This window comes from Bos mutus, chromosome 9 (assembly GCF_027580195.1).
Source record: "Bos mutus isolate GX-2022 chromosome 9, NWIPB_WYAK_1.1, whole genome shotgun sequence".
Taxonomy (NCBI): Eukaryota; Metazoa; Chordata; class Mammalia; order Artiodactyla; family Bovidae; genus Bos; species Bos mutus.
In genome coordinates this window covers 77,119,457-77,133,099 of record NC_091625.1, presented here as the reverse complement: position 1 = coordinate 77,133,099, position 13,643 = coordinate 77,119,457, and positions in this window count along the sequence as shown.

Here is a 13,643-nt window from a genome sequence, read left to right as displayed (position 1 = left end):
CCCTCACCATCTCCCGGAGCTTGCCCAAGTTCATGTCCATTGAATCGGTGATGCCATTCAACCACCTCATCCTCTGTCACTCTCTTCTCCTTCTGCCTTCAGTCTTTCCCAGTATCGAGGTCTTTGCCAATAAGTTGGCTGTTCACACCAGGTAGCCAAGGTATTGGAGCTTCAGCTTCAGCATCAGTCTTTCCAATGAGTATTTAGAGTTAATTTCCTTTAGGATTGACTGGTTTGATCTCCTTGTTGTTCAAGGGACTCTAAAGAGTCTTCTCCAGCACCACAGTTCAAAAGCATCAATTCTTCAGCGCTCTGCCTGCTTTATGGTCCAGCTCTCACATCCGTACATGACTACTGAAGTATGTGTATCATTTTTGAGTACTCTATGCCAAAGCCACTCTGGCCACCTTGTTGGGCACATCTTAAATTGCATTAAAGTATCAGCAGCAGAGCTTCAGACATGCCAAGAGAGAAATGTAGGAGTTAATAGAATTTTATATAGTAACTTAGGTGAACATTCATTTATTCAGTCATGTAATACTTATTTACTAATTTGGGGTCTGCAATAAATACTATGGATTTAAAGGTTAAAATAGATAACAGATACAGCTGCTGTCCTCACAAGTTTACTAACCAGGGGTCATGCACAGACGTTTACCACCAAGTCAACTGGGAGGAAGAAGATGGCAAGTGGGGCAGGATGGAGTCTAGGCAGATAGATCTGTCAGGGTAATCCATGATTACAGCAGAAGAATGAGAACATGCTGGTTTGTGCGTACTTGTTGAGAGGTAGAGAGAGGGTGGTGGTATCAATCCTAGAAGGCAAAGGAGAAAAGATTGTCTAATTTAAGAGTTACCAACCAGAGTAGAGTCATAGATGGACTGACCTCAAGAATGCAAAGCAGAAGACTCCCAGGAATGGAAAGGGCTGAGCCAAAAATGATAGTAATGAACACACCAAGGCTGAGCCACAGAGGAGACCTCATAGACACCCATAAGGGTGAAAACACTGCTTAAAAAGTATCTCTTATAGCCTTATTAGCTTTTCCTGCTGTAGAGTAACCAGGAAAGGTGGTGCTATTTCTTTTACCTTAAAAATCAAGTCGTGCGTGCATGCTAAATCACTTCAGTAATGTTCAACTTTGTGCAACCCTATGACTGTAGCCCACCAGGCTCCTGTGTCCATGGATTTTTCCAGGCAAGAATACTGGAGTGGGTTCCTGTGCCCTCCTCCAGGGAAAAATCAAGATATCTATAAATAATAGCTTCAATCCTTTAACTTCAACACTGAGAAACACGGAAGATTTTAGATTCTTCTACTACTAGTTCACCAATGACTACAAATGACATCATCTCCTCTACCTACATTGCCAAGATTCCAGAGTCAGAATCACTTTGGTCAGTGGTGCTGCTTCTTGAGAAGAATATGGTCATAATATAACATCCTTACAAATACAACCTAAATTTACCTATTTTTATAGACTCATTGTTCCAGAAGAATGTTCAACAAATCATTTATAGCTGTCGTTTGACTTTACATGGAGAAGGAAATGGCAACCCACTCCAGTACTCTTGCCTGGAGAATCCCATGGATGGAGGAGCCTGGTGGGCTACAGTCCATGTGGTCGCAAAGAGTCAGACATGATGGAGCGACTTCCCTTTTGACTTTACAGTTGGTAAATATTTAAGGCAAGACTATTATATACAATAGATCTACTGACCGATGCATGTGATAGATTGATACTACCAATGACGTAGTCTGGTCAAAAAACAAACAAACAAACAAACTTAATCTGATCAAGTCTCTAGATCTAACTACCAATTTACAGAAAACTCAAAGTTCAAAGGACTATATTAATTTATGTTCCTGAAGTTACATCTGTTGTATTGCATGGTGGAAATTATATATTACTGGACATCTCTTGCCATATTTGTCTTCTGTGACCTCATGCTGATAGCCTGAAATTGTCTGTAGTAGGAGTATCTACACCACAGAAAATGACAAGTGCTACAAACTAGGGCTTTCATTTCCTGAGCACCTGTTGCTAAACATTCACCAACACACCACTGCCTTACCTTAGTCCCCCAAATGCTCACAGTCAGCAGCACCCAATACAAGCAGAAATATGCCAGAGGGGAAGCTGGAGAGGAAAGAGCCAGTGGTCATAAGTGACTGCAGTTAAACATCTTATTTTGTAATCTTAGAAAGACATAAGGCCACCACTAGAACCGTGTAGGTAAGGAGCCCTAAAATATAATCACTAGTTTTTCAATCTGCTTGGCTCATTCAAGTCTTGTTCAAATGTCATCTAATCAGAAAGTCCTTCTCTAACCATGCTAGCCAATCACTCTCTTTGTCATTCTCTACCCTTAATTGTCCTGTTTCTCTTCAGAGTACTACCAAGCATTATATTATCTATTCATAATGAACCTAGGTTCTATGAACACAGATTCTGTTTTGTTCAGCACAGTATCCTAGCACTAAGCACAGTACCTAAGGTATGCTCAAGAAACATGGGGTGAATGAACTAAACATCATGTGGAATAGCGTGGAAGGATGTCTATCAGTTCACGTCTATCGATTATTATAGAGAACGAATTACACACTATAGAAAGATACTCGGTCAATCCTCATTATCCACAGATTCTGCATTTGCAGATTTCTGCCTGTAACCCCACGGTCAAAGAATGCACTTTGACAATCATTCACAGATATGCACAGAGGAGCAAGACTATTTGAGTCACTCAATGTGCATGTTCTCAGCTGAGGCTGAACAAGGTGACTCTTCCTTCTCATACCAGTCCTCATACTATAAATCCATGTCCTTCTCGTGGTCTATTTCGTGCCACGGCTTTTGCATTTGATTTTTCTGTTTAAAATGACCCCCAAACATACTGCAAAAGGGCTGCCTGCTATTCTTAGGCATAAGAAGTCTGTGTTTTCCAAAGAAAATACCTATGTTAGATAAGCTTTGTTCAGGCATGAGTCACAGTGCTGTTGGCCAAGGTTAGTGAATTAACTGTATATATTAACTAAGGTATCTTTAAACAGAAATACCTATCTACCAATACTTATTGATCAGTTGACAAAAGTGTTGTGACCAGAGGCTCATAGGAACCTACCCCTATATTTTCTCTAGGAGCAGAGCTTCACTGATTCAGGATTCACAGCACCCTTATGGAATGTAACTATCACAGGTAATGAGGACTGACCTCATAAAGTATGTTCCATTTGTTTTTTAAAATATATAATAGGTAGATAAAGATAGACATAAACTTGTTTATACATAAAAAAATATCTGAAAGTGTATGTGCTAAGTCATTTCAGTCGTGTCTGACTCTTTGTGGACCCCATGGACCGTAGCCCACCAAGCTCCTCTGTCTATGGGGATTCTCCAGGCAAGAATAATGGAGTGGGTTGCCATGCCCTCCTCAAGGGGATCTTCCCAACCCAGGAATCGAACCTGTGGCTCTTATGTCTCCTGCACTGGTGGGCAGGCTCTTTACCACTAGTGCCACCTGGGAAGTTGCCTGAAAGTGTTTATATATACCAAACTATTTACAGTGGTTGCATCTGGGGAGTGGAATTAAAGAAATATAAAAAAAGTTTCACTATGTGCCCTTTTTGTCACACTTGCATTTTTTCCGATTTTTTTAAACAAGTAATTACTGGTCTGCTAATTTTTCAAACTTATATTTTTTAACAAACTTAAACAATAAATTATTTTTTAATAGCACTCATAAAGCTAAGAACTAGAGAAAAAAGTCATACAATTTGGAATTTGAGCATATTCATTTTAAAAGAAGTGTCAACAAGAAATTGAAAGCCTATAAAGAAATAAAATTAAAATAGACCAGAAAAGTGATAGAAGAGGCAAACTTGCATAAGAAAAGATCAACATTTCTTAACAAATTGCTAAGTAAATAAGAACACAAATAAATAACAAATATCTGTGAGAAGGAGCCCTTTTTTAAGCCAGCAATGATGCAAATGAAAGAGAACATGTAAAAAAAGAGAGTCATCAGGTATGACCTAACTTATCTCATCAAAGGACCAAATCAGACAAACAAAACGAAACACAAAGGCTTGAAACTAACTCATAATATGGTGAAAATAAATAAGCACAGAGCAAAGGAAACTTCTTAGGTTTGACTCTTTTCAGTATCCCACATTTATGCAGCTAGAATATTTTTAAAGTAGCCTCCCATTTAACCGTTTCAAAAATACTGACCCTTTAATGAGAAATATGCTTTTTTAAATTTCCTCCAAAGAAAGAACACAGCATCAATGTTAGCTTAGTAATTCTCTATAAGAGCAGGTTATTTTTTGTACAGCATTGGGCAAAGAATAAAGAAGGATTGCTGTTCATATACCACAGGCATAAAAGTTTCGGGGTAAACAAAGGTAGAGAAGCAAGACCTGGCACCCATCCTAACATGAAGACTGAGAGGCAAAGGCTGTTCTCTGAGTTGAAATCATTCTTGTTTCATGAGCAGAAACTCATGAGGTAAGAAGAATTGGGGTGTTATTTCTCTTCTTTCTCATAGGTAGCAACAATGCAGGACAGCACCAGTTGGGCATTAGAATCAGAAAAAGTTTAATACTATCATCCACACCTCCTTGCATCTGCATCCTTCCCCAGCACTACATCCCAGAAGCTCCTTTGTCCATGGGGCTCCCTGTAAGACGTTACTTTTAAAAAGAAGTATGTGGGTCGAATATTTGGACTGACAGATTCCCAATTAACCCAAATATAAGGAAATCTAGACAATTGAAAACCATTTTGGAGCCTTTTCCCTGGGAGGAAAAGAGGAGTTGGAGGAATAAATCTCCATGAGGAACCGCTGCAAGAGTGAGGCTGTCACTGGGGAAGACGCCTGTTTAGGATGCTGCAAAGGTTTTTTACCACCATCGACATGACTGACATATTGACAGTCATCAACCAAAGAAAGCCAAACAGCTAAAATCTGACCTCTAAACTCAATACATGACATCTTTGTATGACATATTGTTGTTGTTCTGTTGCCCAGTCTTGCTCAACTCTTTGCAACACCATGGACTGCAGCATGCCAGGCCTCTCCAGTCCTCACCATCTCCCAAAGTTTGCCCCAGTTCAATGTCACTGCATCAGTGATGCCATCCAGCCATCTTATCCTCTGACGCTCTCTTCTCCTTCTGCCCTCAATCTTTTCCAACATCAAGGACTTTTCCAGTGCATCAGCTATTTGCATCAGATGACCAAAATACTGGAGTTTCAGCTTCAGCCTCAGTCCTTTCAACAAGTATTCAGGATTGATTACCCTTAAGATTGACTGGTTTGATCTCCTTGCTGTCCAAGGGACTTTCAAGAGTCTTCTCTAACACCGCAGTTCAAAGGGATCAATTCTTTGGCACTCTGCCTTCTTTATGATCCAGCTCTCACAACCGTGAGTGACCACTGGGAAGACCACGGTGGTGGTTTAGCCGCTAAATTGTGTCCAACTCTTGTGACCCCATGAACAGTAGCCTGCCAGGCTCCTCTGTCCCTGGGATTCTCCAGGCAAGAATACTGGAGTGGGTTGCCATTTCCTTTGCAGGGGATCTTCCCAACCCAGGAATCAAACCCAGGTCTCCTGCTTTGCAGGCAGATTCTTTACCAACTGAACTAAGAGGGAAGCCTGTAGCCTTGACTATATGGACTTTTGTCAGCAGAGTAATGTCTCTGCTTTCAGCACACTGTCTAGGTTTGTCATAGCTTTTCTGCCAAGAAGCAAACATCTTCTGATTTCGTGGCTGCAGTCACCATCCATAGGGATTTTGGACCCCAAGAAGAGGAAATCTGTCACTACTTTCACCATTTCCCCTTCTATTTGCCTTGAAGTAATGGAGCTGGATGACATGATCTTAGTTTTTTTAATATTTAGTTTTAAGCCGGCTCTTTCACTCTCCTCCTTCACCCTCATCAAAAGGCTCCTTAGTTCCTCTTCGCTTTCTTCCATTAGAGTGGTATCATCCACATATCTGAGGTCGTTGATGTTTTTCCCACCTATCTTGATTTGAGCTAGTAATTCACCCAGCCTAGCATTTTTCAAGATGTGCTCAGCATACAGATTAAACAAACAGGGTGACAATGGACAGCCTTGTCATACTCCTTTCTTAATCTTGGACCAATCAGTTGTTCCATACAGGGTTCTAACTATTGCTTCCTGACCCTCACACAGGTTTCTCAGGAGACAGGTAAGATGGTCTGGTATTCCCATCTCTTCAAGAGCTTTCTACAGTTTATTATGATCCACACAGTCAAAGGCTTTGGCACAGTCGATGAAACAGTGAGTAAAGTTGCTCAGTCGTGTCCAGCTCTTTGCAACCCCATGGACTGTAGCCTACCAGGTTCCTCCGTCCATGGGATTTTCTAGGCAAGAATACTGGAGTGGGTTGCTATTTCCTTCTCCAGGAGATCTTCCTGATCCAGGGATTGAACCCGGGTCTCCTGCATTGTAGGCAGACACTTTACCGATGAAGCAGAGGTAGATCTTTTTCTGGGCTTTCTCTATGATCCAGTGAATGTTGGCAATTTGATCTCTGGTTCCTCTTACAGAATAGAAACTGGGAATCTTCAATGAGAAACTGTCCCAAAAGAGTCACAGGTAGCATGAGAATATGCCTGATCAATGGATATGAAATTGTACTGTATTTCTTTCCTAAAACAGGAAACATTTCTTTAATTTAAAAAAAAAAAAAGTTTGCAGGGCATTTATTGATCCTTCAGTGTGAACATTTACATTAATGTTTGAGAATAAAATTTGAGCTTATAAGGAGAGAAAAAGATCACTACGCAAGCTAATCTTATGCCAAGACTGTACCCAAACTAATTGAATTTTAAGTACAGTGGTGAGTTCCTTGTCTTTCCCACCTCTGAGATATTTCAGTGACTGTAGAAAGAATTTTTCACTGTATATTTTAAAAACACATAAACAGACAACACTACGGCTCACAGATGAACTAAGGAAAGGCTTCTTCTGGGGTTTTTGTTCTCCATCTTTCTTTAGAAGTCTGCAAGAAAGGGAAAAGCATGGACCTTGATTAGCACCTGGCCTTGACCTTTTTTAGAGCAGGTAGATTCTGGGGAAACCTTCTAGAAGCCATCATCAACAGTAAAACAAATACATTGTAAGTGTTCAGAGTTAGCTTCATCTGATGAATTGATATAAAAAAATTTTATAGGGCTGCTTGCCCGAGGGCTTTGTTATTGGAAAATAAGAAATTCTAGAGTCTACTTGGCTCAGCATGGCTGATACAATTCCCTGATTCCAGCTTCCTATAGTTTCTCAATTTATGAATTCATCTATCCATCACTTTGAAAAAATAAAGTGATGCTTCTAGTTTCTCTAGGATTTTTTTGGCAACTGCTTATTTGTGACATTTATCTTTCAGGTGAGAACATTTTTGGTAATTGCATCTTTTTTCTCCTTCTGTCCTATTTGTATAAGGTCAAATTGGCCTCTATGCTGTGAGCATGAAGTGCTTAATTGGAACAATATTATTATCCTTTACAATTTACAGAAATATATTTGGCCTCTGTGAAGTGTCATTTTCCTCAGAGAGAATAAGTTGCTTCCTTATTAAGCCCTCTGGAAAAACAGAAATAGTTCTCCTGAATCCTTTGGTGTTGCAAGGCATTCTATCCTGTTGCTCTTAAAGCAAAAGAAAAGAAGAAACACAATGGCCTTGAAATTTTATTCTAAAATCACCCCCAAAAGTGAAAAATCTAAAAAACATAGAGTCGGTCTTAGAACTGTAGGCTTCAGAGGAAGAATACCCTGGAATCCACATAGGAAAGGTTCACATAAGGATCTACCCTTATGTGATCTACATATGTGACTCTATCTTGTTGCTTTTCTTTGTATACCCAGTCTCACACATTCCTATGACTTCAGCTCCCTATTATACAACGATGGCACTAGGTCAAGCAGCCATATTTCTTGGTTCTCTTTTCTTCAAAATTTTAGCATCAAAGCTACAACCAGAAATTCCATCTTCACAAGACCAAAGTCAATGGAATCATTGGCTTAAAAAATTATTTTAATTTCACTGTTTAAATTCCTCTCAATCTTTTTCATAAATCTTAGCTCTCTTTATTTCAACATGAGAATTTATCACCATGTACTCAAAAACTACATCTCCCTCAGTTTCCCCATTTTCTCCTCAGTGGTATTTCCTTTCCCTTAACCTTTTGATCTCCAGACCATCTGGCCGTTTTCACTGCTTCTTCTCTTGTCTTCTATGTCCTGAATCTTGTCAACCCTTCCTCCTCAGCTCTACTCCTTCCTATCTGTTTCCACCACCACTGCCCCCACTCCCCACTCGTGTCCTTATATTATTGGAAAATCCTAAATCATGATAATTTACCCACACCCAGCTCCTCTACCCCATCCTTTTTTTAGCCCACCATGCCCCATATAGCCATCTCTGTCTTCTTAAAATTCCATTTTCAGTATTTTGCCCTATGATCCCATCTTTTCCAGAAATTTCCACTCAGGTTTAATAATCTACACTAAAACAACAACTGTCATCTGTTAGCAGAGTACCCACAACAATCATACCAAGCGCCATACAAATTGCTTCACATACATTATATATAATCCTCACTACAACTCAAAAAGGTAAGTTTTGTTATTTCCACTTTATAATAGAGGAAAGTGAGCCTTAAAATGAGTAAGCAACTCCTCCAATAATGACTAGAGCTGCATCAAAATGCCTATCAGTTTCCCTTTCAAGCGCATGTTTTCCCTGATCATGAAGGTCTCTGATCACCTAATGGATCTTTCCAAACCTTTCCCAACCTACAAATTTGAGAGCCTCATCAGTTGGCCTACCTGATCTACTACGTCACCACAAACTTTGTGCCCCCAGAGGTGGCAGTCAAGGTCATGCATGCTGAGAGCAGCTTGTCTAGGTTCAGCTCCTCGCTCCCCGGCTCACCAACCTGGCTTGTGCCAGCAAGTTACTTAATCTCTCTGCACCTCAACTTTCTCATAAATCCTGATAATAACACTCATCTCAGGGAAATGTTATGAGATTAAATGAGACAATGACTCTCTTCACATGATTTCCATCTGTTTCCTCTGTCAAGAATAATCTTCTGTCTCCTTTCAGCTTATGAAAATACAACACAAACTCAACACTAACTTTTGAGTAATTAACTCTATCAGTTTATTTCTTAATTTCATCTATGTACTCTCATAAATATATTTAGAAAATGTCACATTATCTTGCTCTTGATTACATACTACCCTCTGACATTCTTTTCTTCTTCCTTATATAGTGTTTTTCTCTTCCCCAAATGATTACAAATTTCCAAAGGATGCAGACATTATTTCCTGTATGCCTCACAATAAGAACTTAATACTGTGCTGAGCACAAAATGTTTTACCCCCAAGCTGAGAACTTCAGATTTACATTTCATAAATTATTACTTATGAACCATAATATCAGTTACATTTCATTCTTTCCTCTCTTTGCTGCAGTCAAATCGTCTCCCTAGATTCTAATCATCTCCAGCCTAGATTCTAATATTCCAACCCACTGCCTGTACCCTTAGTAATTCATTCACTCATTCATGGCCAGTAAAGGGACTGAAGGAAGGCCAGTTTGACTGAAACGGGAGGAGATGAGAAGACACAGAGTGTGATCACACCTGAGAGGAGGGCAGAGTCACAGCGAGCAGAGCCCATCTGTTTTCCTCATCCTACTTTAAGACAGAGCACAGTGGCTACAAGCATTCATTCTGGAGCTAGGGAAGACGGGTCTGAATCCTGACCAAGTAAATGTAGATGATTACCCATCTCTATGCCTCAGTTTCCTTACCTATAAAATGAGAATAATAAAGAAGTTGAAAAAAAAATAACGAAGTTGATGTGATTATCTTCCAGTTTCCAAGGAAATAGACTCTGAGATAGAACTGTGTATAGAGAGTTCTGTGAGAGGAAACATCAGAAAGGCAGTGAGGGCAGCCAGTTGGAAGAGAGGATGAAGTTGCACTGGGAAACAGCTGCAACAGAGCCTCAGCTGATCCCACAGAACAGCTCTGAAGCTGGAATGGTCCTGCAGAGATATCCTGAATTGAGGCAAGTTAACCAGATCTTTGTTCCCCTGAATTGACCAATCATTGGATGCAGGGGCTTCCCTGGTGGCTCAGATGGTAAAGAATCTGCCTGCAATCTGAACCTGTAGGAGACCCAGGTTCAATCCCTAAATTGGGAAGATCCCCTGGAGAAGGGAATGGCTACCTACTCCAGTATTCTTGCCTGGAGAATTCCATGGACAGAGGAGCCTCTCGGGCTACAGTCCATGGGGTCCCAAAGAGTCAGACACAACTAAGTGACTAACACTTTCACTTATCCCTGGAAAGGTATGCAGCCTTGAGCAAAGCAGCTGCTTTCTGCCAAGGGCAATTTCTAGGCAGAGATTTAGCTAAAAGCTGTTAGCAGGACAACACTTCAGGAAATGAGGGAATGAATGTCTTAGTCCTTTGGGGGAGATTTTGTTTGACACACCACAGCATCCACTACAGTTAACATAAAGATTAAATGAATTAATACCTATAAATCACTTAGGATGACACCCGGCGTATTTTAGCCCAAGATAAGTGTTAGTTGTTACTTCAGTTTTATTGCCTAGAAGGTCTTTGCTTTACCTGAAGGCTTACTGACTAAAATTCTAAAAGAAGGGTGACAGTATTTCTTTTTATTTCAATTCCCTAAGCAGTGAAACTCTGTAAATATTTACGCATTCATTTGATTATTTATGGGTTTTGCTTCTACCTATTACACAATGCTGTAGCTTGTTGTACATTCAAGTGTTTATTTCCATACTGTCTATCACAGCTTAAAACAGAGAACAGTGTCTTCTTAACTAAACATGGTCATCACTAAACACATGTCAGAGCAACTGCTGGTTATTTAAGGAGTAAATTAATATAGATAGTATTGAAGAGAAGATGAAATTGTAAAAACAATGTCAAACTTAGGGGCCTTCTTAAATGCCACAAGGACTAAAAATCGGCAAATCCCTGAATGGATATCCTTTCAGCTACCCTCTGGGATTTTGCTCGCCTCTTGGCATTATTCCCTAGACACCCAGCAATCAAAGTTTGGGGACCCTTTGGCTGTTATTGCAAGAGATTTGATATCACCCTGATGCTGGGAGGGATTGGGGGCAGGAGGAGAAGGGGACGACAGAGGATGAGATGGCTGGATGGCATCACCGACTCGATGGACATGAGTTTGGGTGAACTCCGGGAGTTGGTGATAGACAGGGAGGCCTGGAGTGCTGCGACTCATGGGGTCGCAAAGAGTCGGACACAACTGAGCAACTGAACTGAACTGAACTGAACTGATGTAACTACAAAACTTTAAATTTAGCAAAAATTGATAGTATACATCTCTTGCCATATATACTACGATCCCTCAAAACAATGTAATGCTCTGATTCACAATTTATAAACTTATTTAATAGCATTAATGAGTAAATATATAGTTTTATGAATTCTCTTAATCAATGTTTCATAAATGTACAACTATTAAATATTTTATGGTAAGAAAATATTCCCATACACAAAATTTGGACCTTTTCATTCCTCCTTATCTCATACACTATGTGTCTTTTTCAACCTGAAGGCATCAGAGACACTAGAATCCCCTTAAGGCTAAAGATAATATCTTACTTTTATATGTATTCCTACAGCACCTTTTATACAACAGAAAAAAAAAAAAAAAATCCTTTTACAAAGATTTATTGCATACTTGGTAGGTGCCAGACTCTGTACTGGGTGCTAAGAATGTAATACTGACTAAATATATAATTTTTTTACCCTCACATAACTTACAATCTAGTAGAAGAGACAAACCATAAGAAAAAAAAATCTATCATTTATACTTTTGATAAACGATGTGGGGAAAATAAAGGGTATGATAAGTGATTATTTTCTGGGAAGTTGTTTCAGATTGGGTGGGCAAGAGGAGAGAGGGAGCTGCCAGGAAAAAAAAGGCAGAGTTCAAGCTGAGATAGAAAGGATGAGTAGGAGTTGGCCAACAACACTGATGGCTGGAAAAGGAAGGACTCCTCAGTGTTAACACTGGCAAATGGACAGAACCATTTGCATTTGGAATGCAATTCAAAGATAAATTTGATTGAAAACTAGACATGCAAATTTTTAAAAATTTGTTTACTTCAGAAACAATTTAATAAAACAAATTTTTGGTTCACTAGTGAAATATTCATTCCAGTCAAGGAGCAACTGTCATGGTAAGTGTTACAAGTACAGGGCGAACAAGATGGTGTTAGTCCTCTTAGAGCTTACAGTTCAGCCAGGAGAGACCAACAGACAACGATACAAAAAGGGGCAAGTGCTGGGAAGGGGCTGGTACGGGGAGATAAGACAGTGGCCCCAAAAGGGGCCATGAAATTCAAAGAGGGCCTCCTGACAGGAAATAGCATATGACTGCAGATGTGCTTTAGTTGGAGATGTAGCTACTGTCACAGTAGCAGGCTGAGCACAAAGTTCAGGGTCCCTCATGGGAAAGGATTAGCCTGCCCGCAAAGTTCGGAATGCCTGAAAAGAGGCCTTGACCCCAGAGAGGAGCCTTGAAAGAAGACAGAAAATATGAGGGGATATTCATAACATATCTATAACACATGAACATTTGAAGGGGCTGAACAAAGGAACTTGAAACCTTGAAGTTTGTTTTTTTTAAGACGTAAAATAAACTAAATTATATTTAAAATTAAATTAACTCATCAAAAATAATTCCACACTAAAAACAAATCAAAAAAAAATAAAACTAAGTATTATTTCACTAAATTATTTACAAATCACTGTTTTTCTCAACTCAGTAACATTTTTTTTTTTTTGGCACTTACCTACTGTTTATGTTTCAATTAAACTTCTTTAATTTAGGAGATCTCATTTGCCAGATCACAAGAGAGCCAGTTTTATGTGTGGACTTTATCACATGTACCCCATACATTTCAAAAATAATATGAATACTAATAATGAAAACCACACTATCTGGGCATTTCCTGAGTGTTGTGACTTTGATAGTAGACTTTTTACAATGGCTTGGCATCTCAGATGGCATTCATTTTGGGGTTTTGTTTGTTATCTCTTCAGACACAACCCTCCATACCTGCTCTTCCTTAAATCAGCTAAACTGTTGAATGGCAAAACCTCTCTGCTTTGGGCAACTACAACATTGTAATATAATCTTTCTGTTGTTCCCAATAAAAGCCCGTCAGTGGACTTCTCAGCCTGTCTACATGTGCAGTCTTTAAGTGTGGATTCCACACACTTATGAGTAAGAGAGAAATGAGTAAAGAAAAAAAATATACTGGATGGAGGAAGTGGAAAACCAGGGGAAGGAAACAGAAAGAGCAAAAGAGAACAGTTTACCACAGAAAACGGAGAAAGAGAACTCCAAAGAACTTGAACACCCTCTTTCATGTATATTATCAGGTTCTCTAAAGTCAGGAAAAAGGAAGAGAGTTCCAGAAAAACATCTATTTCTGCTTTATTGACTATGCCAAAGACTATGACTCTGTGGATCACAATAAACTGTGGAAAATTCTGAAAGAGATGGGAATACCACACCACTTGACCTGCCTC